Source organism: Etheostoma cragini, chromosome 14 (assembly GCF_013103735.1).
Source record: "Etheostoma cragini isolate CJK2018 chromosome 14, CSU_Ecrag_1.0, whole genome shotgun sequence".
In the NCBI taxonomy this organism is placed as follows: domain Eukaryota; kingdom Metazoa; phylum Chordata; class Actinopteri; order Perciformes; family Percidae; genus Etheostoma; species Etheostoma cragini.
Genome location: NC_048420.1, coordinates 4,305,037 through 4,312,722, shown reverse-complemented (window position 1 = coordinate 4,312,722; position 7,686 = coordinate 4,305,037). Strand labels below are relative to the sequence as shown.

The window sequence follows — 7,686 nt, the reverse complement described above, 5'->3', positions numbered from 1 at the left end:
GCAGTAAGTCGGACTCGTTCCAGGTGAGGGTTGGCCTCCGCCAGGGCTGCGCTTTGTCACCAATCCTGTTTTTAATATATATGGACAGGATATCGAGGCGTGGTCGGGGCGGGGAGGGGTTGCAGTTCGGTGGGCTCGGGATCTCATCGCTGCTTTTTGCAGATGATGTGGTCCTGATGGCGTCATCGGTCTGTGACCTTCAGCACTCACTGGATCGGTTCGCAGCCGAGTGTGAAGCGGCTGGGATGAGGATCAGCACCTCTAAATCTGAGGCCATGTTTCTCAGCAGGAAACCGATGGAGTGCTTTCTCCGGGTAGGGAGTGAGTCCTTACCCAAAGTGAAGGAGTTTAAGTACCTTGGGGTCTTGTTCGCGAGTGAGGGGACCATGGAGCGTGAGATTGGTCGGAGAATCGGAGCAGCCGGTGCGGTATTACATTCTGTTTATCGCACCGTTGTGACGAAAAGAGAGCTGAGCCAGAAGGCAAAGCTCTCGATCTACCGGGCAATTTTTGTTCATACCCTCACCTATGGTCATGAAGGCTGGGTCATGACGGAAAGAATGAGATCCAGGGTACAAGCGGCCGAAATGGGTTTCCTCAGGAGGGTGGCTGGCGTCTCCCTTAGAGATAGGGTGAGAAGCTCAGTCATCCGAGAGGAGCTCCGAGTAGAGCTGCTGCTCCTTCGCGTCAAAAGGAGCCAGTTGAGGTGGTTCGGGCATCCGGTAAGGATGCCCCCTGGGCACCTCCCTAGGGAGATGTTCCAGGCACGTCCAGCTGGGAGGAGGCCTCGGGGGAAGACCCAGGACTAGGTGGAGAGATTATATCTACAACCTGGCCTGGGAACGCCTCGGGATCCCCCCGTCGCAGCTGGTTGATGTGGCTCGGGAAAGGGAAGTTTGGGGTCCCCTACTGGAGCTGCTGCCCCCGCGACCCGATACCGGATAAGCGGATGAAGATGGATGGATGGATGGATGGGATCGAGAGGAAGTGTGATGGACGTACTCACAGAGCAACTGCTGACTCATTATGAAAGGGTCCAGCACGGGTCGAATGGCGGGTCAGCAGAGTTACACACGTCGTGTGTATGAAATGTCTATATCGTGTGAACTATGATATTATGGACATGGGTCACATTTGTTGCCCAGGTCGCCAAGAAATTATTCCCAAAAAAATGAATATTTAAAAAATTAAATTAAAAAGCACGGTCAACCATGTATGAGTGTTGGCACTGAATGGTTTGTCCTCCATGGTTTGTCCTCTACAACGTCTCTGCTGGCAACACTGATTATTGTTTTTGTTCAAAGGACAAAGTTTGTATTTTTATACATTTTATTTATCAGAACTTTTAATATCTTTTGATGTTCCTCTGTTCTGTTGTGTATTGGTATCGGCCTTAAAAATCCTTCATTGGTCGGGCTGTATTGTATACTTAGCCCCCCTGTATTTTACGGAAGAATATTTATTTATTTATTTACAATACATACATCATATTCTTCATTCCCAAAAAAATTGGTATCCTTAAAGGTTGGATTTTTTTATTCCTCTTTTTAGTCCATGTTAGCATGGGTTCCTAAACTTATGAGCAGCAGTGTATGGTTATAGAGTAAATGGAACATTTTACTACAAACCATCCATGTCATTGTTGAAGTTTAATTTTTCATATATACTGTGATGTGATGTTTACCTAAAAATAGCATCTGTAACAATTTGCCAACTATGATGCATTGGGCCCTGAAATATGCGTAAATGAATGAATGCGTGCAGTGTTGACAGTCAGGGATTTGTGGAGCTAGTATCACTGTGTTAAAGAGTGTTGTGTGTTAACGTGTAGTGTTGATTGATTCTCCTCGGACTGCCACGTTCAGCCCCATTTTAAGTTGTCTGTGCTACCTCTGTGTGCCTCGCTCTGACTGGATGTCTCATGTTCCCGCTGCTTTTTTCTTTCTTCTCTTTCTCTCGTTTGGCCGCTGAAACAGTGCCTGCCCCACCCTGTGGTCTGAAGTTCTGCACTCAGTCTTTTCTTGTGAAAGTGCCAGCTCTCAAAGAAAGATATTTTCCTCTCTCTGCTGTGAAAACACCGCGTCTGCTTCTCCTCCTCACCTCCCACCCCGGCTTCCTTTTTCTGACTGTCTTACTGTGTGACGTCTTGACCACTAAGGGCTACATATTAAGAGATAGTTCCATACCCTGAGGTTACAAACCGGTTCAGACTGGCTCAATGCGTTTTGACTGTGCTCTGTTCCCTGGGCAAGTAAATAAATAAATAAATACATTTTTGTTACATGACAGTTGTTTGCAGTGAGAGTGTCACAGCAACAACAACCAGAAACACACACCTCTGTGTGACAATAAGGAATCATTTTCCCGTAAATACTTTTTCAGATTTTAATTCAGTGAACAAACCATTTTTTCCCCATTTTTAGTGGGTTTATTTTTTTAACTTTACTTTCAAATAGAGAAGGCTTCTCTCTTAGATCAACACAAAGGATCACATTGTTCCACCTGACTGCTTCATGAGAAACGGATCAATGGTCATTGGGATTTTGGGAATAATTTCTTGGCGACCTGGGCAACAAATGTGACCCATGTCCATAATATCATAGTTCACACGATATAGACATTTCATACACACGACGTGTGTAACTCTGCTGACCCGCCATTCGACCCGTGCTGGACCCTTTCATAATGAGTCAGCAGTTGCTCTGTGAGTACGTCCATCACACTTCCTCTCGATCCCATCCATCCATCCATCCATCTTCATCCGCTTATCCGGTATCGGGTCGCGGGGGCAGCAGCTCCAGTAGGGGACCCCAAACTTCCCTTTCCCGAGCCACATCAACCAGCTGCGACGGGGGGATCCCGAGGCGTTCCCAGGCCAGGTTGTAGATATAATCTCTCCACCTAGTCCTGGGTCTTCCCCGAGGCCTCCTCCCAGCTGGACATGCCTGGAACACCTCCCTGGGGAGGCGCCCAGGAGGCATCCTTACCAGATGCCCGAACCAACTCAACTGGCTCCTTTCGACGCAAAGGAGCAGCGGCTCTACTCCGAGCTCCTCCCGGATGACTGAGCTTCTCACCCTATCTCTAAGGGAGACGCCAGCCACCCTCCTGAGGATACCCATTTCGGCCGCTGGTACCCAGGATCTCGTTCTTTCGGTCATGACCCAGCCTTCATGACCATAGGTGAGGGTAGGAACGAAAATTGCCCGGTAGATCGAGAGCTTTGCCTTCTAGCTCAGCACACTTTTCGTCACAACGGTGCGATAAACAGAATGTAATACCGCACCGGCTGCTCCGATTCTCCGACCAATCTCACGCTCCATGGTCCCCTCACTCGCGAACAAAACCCCAAGGTACTTAAACTCCTTCACTTGGGGTAAGGACTCACTCCCTACCCAAAGAAAGCACTCCATCGGTTTCCTGCTGAGAACCATGGCCTCAGATTTAGAGGTGCTGATCCTCATCCCAGCCGCTTCACACTTGGCTGCGAACCGATCCAGTGAGTGCTAAAGGCCACAGACCGATGATTGCCATCAAGACCACATCATCCGCAAAAAGCAGCAATGACATCCCGAGCCCACCGAACTGCAACCCCTCCCCGCCCCAACTACGCCTCGATATCCTGTCCATAAATTTTACAGGATTGGTGAAAAAGCGCAGCCCTGGCGGAGGCCAACCCTCTCCTAGAACTAGTCCGACTTACTGCCGAGAACCCGGAAACTGCTCTCGCTTTGGTCATACAGAGATTGGATGGCCCTGAGAAGGGACCCTCTCACCCCATATTCCCGCAGCACCTCCCACAATTTCTCCCGGGGGGCCCGGTCATTCGCCTTCTCCAGATCCACAAAACACATGTAGACTGGTTGGGCATACTCCCAGGCCCCATCCAAGATCCTTGCGAGAGTAAAGATCTGATCCGTTGTTCCACAACCAGGACGGAATCCGCATTGTTCCTCGGCCAAAACCTCCTTTCCCCAACCGGTCGTCAGACACCGCCTACCATGAGCCTGGGTCTGTCCGAGGTTTCTGCCTTAAAGGAAGTTTTTCCTCGCCACTGTTGCACTGTTGCTTGCTCTGGAGGAGACTACTAGAACTGTTGGGTCCTTGTAAATTATGGAGTGTGGTCTATCTGTAAAGTGTCTTGAGATAACTCTTGTTATGAATTGATACTATAAATAAAATTGAATTGAATTGAATCCTTTCCAGCACCTTGGAGTAGACTTTACCAGGGAGGCTGAGAAGTGTAATACCCCTTTAATTGGCACACACCCTCTGGTCCCCCTTTTTGAAGAGGGGAACCACCACCCCGGTTAGCCACTCCTTAGGCACTGTCCCAGACCTCCACGCAATGTTGAAGAGGCGTGTCAACCAAGACATCCCCTCCACACCCAGAGCTTTCAGCATGTGTGGAGGTGTGGAAAATAAGTTTCTATCAAGCATAATCACAATAATGTGGGCGGCTGTGGCTCAGTGGTAGAGCGGTTGCCTGCCAATCGGAAGGTTGGTGGTTCGATCCCCGCCCCTGCAGTCATTGTCGAAGTGTTCTTGGGCAAGACACTGAACCCCGAGTTGCCCCCGGTGCTGCGCATCGGAGTGTGAATGTGTGTGAATGTTTATCTGATGAGCAGGTGGCACCTTGTACGGCAGCCCCGGCCACAGTGTATGAATGTGTGTGAATGGTGAATGTTTCCTGTAGATGTAAAAGCGCTTTGAGCAGTTGTTAAGACTGGAAAAGCGCTATATAAATACAGCACATTTACATTTACAATCTTTTGTACAAAATGAAAAATTCTTGGCAGAAGGCGATTCTTATGAAAAACGTACAAACCAAACATGTTTTTTCACGTCTTTCCGTTTACTTTGCCAAGTATGATAAATGAAATAGTCAAATGTGCTTTTTACTATTTTGTCTTGCTTTCTGATGAGAAAATCAATTACAAAACAACAATAAAAAAAAAATTGCACACTGAATTCTTTTTTTACATTCTAGCAGACATTATACCAACAAAGCACAATATAACTTCAAAAAAATATTATCTTTTATTCAAAAATAAATTGGTAACCTAAATTAGTTATTTTGGCCATCTTTGAGCCCCTCTTCTCGAATAGTTGATCATTTTTACAGCGTCATTTTTATCGTGTTAAATTCTTTCTGGCCTAGCAAACTTTGTAGTTTTTTCCATATGCTGTTGCGACAACGAGTAATGTTAGAAAAACCACCACTCCACAAGGGATCTAGCTAGACCAGAAACAAAACCACACTTGTTTGGGCTTGGGAGCCATCCAAAGAGGAGTAACGTTACGATTTGAGGGGATGGCGAGCTTGAGATGACAAAATGGACGCCAATAAGATTCTGAATGGAAAGTTTACTTTTTTAAATTTGCTAAATGTTCCAGTGACAAGACCAACGTGATCTGTGTGTGTTGATGTCCAAGCACACAGCTGATGCCAATTATTCCCCCCCTTCGTCAGAACCAGAATCAGCTTTATTTGCCAGGTATGAGGTCACATACAAGTAATCTTTCTTTGGAACATCGTTACTCACAATGCGCTTACACATACAAAACAACCGAACAATATATACACAATATATACATACTCTAAACAGAAACAATATAGCGGCAATAGTGCAATGAAGAGTGCAATACTAATTATTTAAATTTGGAGCATAGGGCAAAGGATGCTGGGATCAATAGTATTATGTTAATATATTACAATATGAACACTATGAACAATTCTGGAATAGGGAATGAGAATGATGAATAAATAATAAATGAGATATGAGAATGGTGAATAAATACTAAATAAGTGGAATAATAAGTGGAACCAGTAAATGGGTGCTGTTTAGAGACAGTGTTGCTGGGTTATTGCACAGAATTGAAGCTGACACTGGGTAAGAAGTCAGCTGTTCATCAGAGAGATGGCTTGTGGGTAGAAACTGTTCCTGAGCCTGTTGGTTTTGGCCGTACAGTGCCAACCAGAGGGGAGAAGCTGGAACAGGTAGTGTCCAGGGTGAGATGGGTCTGCAGTGATGGTTCCTGCCCGTTTCCTGACTCTGGAAGAGTATAAGTCGTGAACGGAGAGCAGGTTGGCACCAATGATCTTTTCTGCTATCCTAACTGTCCGTTGTGGTCTGCTCCTGTCCTTTTTGGTGGCAGATCCAAACCAGACAGTGATGGACGTGGACAGTCTGGATGATGGCTGAGTAGAAGTGGACCAGCAGCACTTTAGGCAGGTTGAGCTCCCTGAGCTGGTGCAGGAAGTACATCCTCTTCTGGGCCTGTTTGATGATGGTGTCAGTGTTGGGTTCCCACTTTAGGTCCTGAGATTTAGTGGATCCCAGAAACCTGAAGGATTCCACAGAAGACACAGGTCTGTTGAGTATGGTGATCGGGGGAAGAGGGGGGGGGGGGCTCCTCCTGAAAAGTCAGAGCCAAGTAACCGCTGTTCATTCTTTCTGAAATAAGAAGCTGGGTTGATGAGCCTCTGGTGGATAAAGAGCAGCAGCCTGACTGATATGTTCAAAGCAAAATTGAGAAAAACAACGCAAGAAAGCCATGGTTTTCACCCTTTTATTGATGGACAGTGTTACATTGTGTGACTGATTATTTGCTCCCAGTGAGAATGTTAGTGTGAAATTGAACAATACAGTAGGCTATATGCTGGTGGGGGGGGGGGGGGTCTTGAACACCAAGGTAGGCTGTATTCCAATGTTGTTTTCAACGAAAAAAACAATTGCGAAAAAAGCCGACCCACTTTTTCCTGTTGAGAAGAGTATTAAAATGAGAAAATATAATTGGACAAAAAGAAATCAAGGGACACTTAGAATAGATAAAAAATGTGTGATTAATTGACATTAATTTTATTAATTGCGATTAAATTTCAATCAAACAACTTCTATGATAAAACATGATTTTTAATGGTAGAGCAGGATCACACATTGCATCATATAAAAGCCACTTCGCAGAAGATTAACCAGCCATACGTTTTAAATGTTATTTATTGTTCACCATGAATAGGCTACTTTGAATGAGTAAATGGTTTGTGGCATAAGCCGTCTGTGGGCATAAGCCATTACTATTCGTACAATAGTTACGTTAGCTGAGGCTAGTTCTATTAATAACTTTGGTTACATCGGCAAGGATATATGAAATTTTGGTGCAGCACAGACCGCATGCTACCCCGATGTCCCCATATGTCACTGTAGTGAGCAACGTACGCCTACAGGGTATCAGCCACTTTCCAGTCTTCAGCCCTACGGGGTAAATTTCAGACAGTGATGTGGATGAAGGCCTCTACTGTGTGCCGTGTGTTGGTATGAGATGAATCCTCAACACTATTTCTTTCTCTCACTTCATATGCCATGCTCTTTGTCTCCAACTACACGCTCACCCCTCCTCCTCCTCTTTGCCCCCAACCACTCCCCCCCTTCCCTTACATCAGTACCCTCACGCACTCAAGCACACCCCCACCCCTACCCTTCAGGCGACAGCAGAACAGGAATTGATTAGAGGCACGGCTTAAAAATAGACGACTGGTTGTCATAGCAACGCCCACATTGAGCTGTTGTCTAGTTTTACTAAAGAGCAGCGTTGTGTCTGAGTGTTAGGTGGAAGGTGTGTGTGTGTGTGTGTGTGTGTGTGTGTGTGTTGTCTCACACGTTGTGGTAAGATGTGTGTGTGGAA

At 46.1% G+C, this 7,686-nt stretch overlaps 1 protein-coding gene across 3 annotated transcripts in view; it reads left to right on the top strand.

The window, feature by feature from the left end:
• The window catches only part of gatad2b (GATA zinc finger domain containing 2B), a 57,157-nt gene that overhangs the window by 20,360 nt on the left and 29,111 nt on the right, over positions 1–7,686 (top strand). Inside the window, exon 1 of one of the 3 annotated variants that reach the window (XM_034891417.1) lies at positions 6,369–6,373. The exons of the other annotated variants lie outside the window; for them this stretch is intronic. The gene's annotated coding sequence lies outside the window, so the exon portion shown is untranslated. Of the gene's footprint in view, positions 1–6,368; positions 6,374–7,686 lie in introns of those variants that run through there. 3 annotated transcript variants of the gene reach the window in all.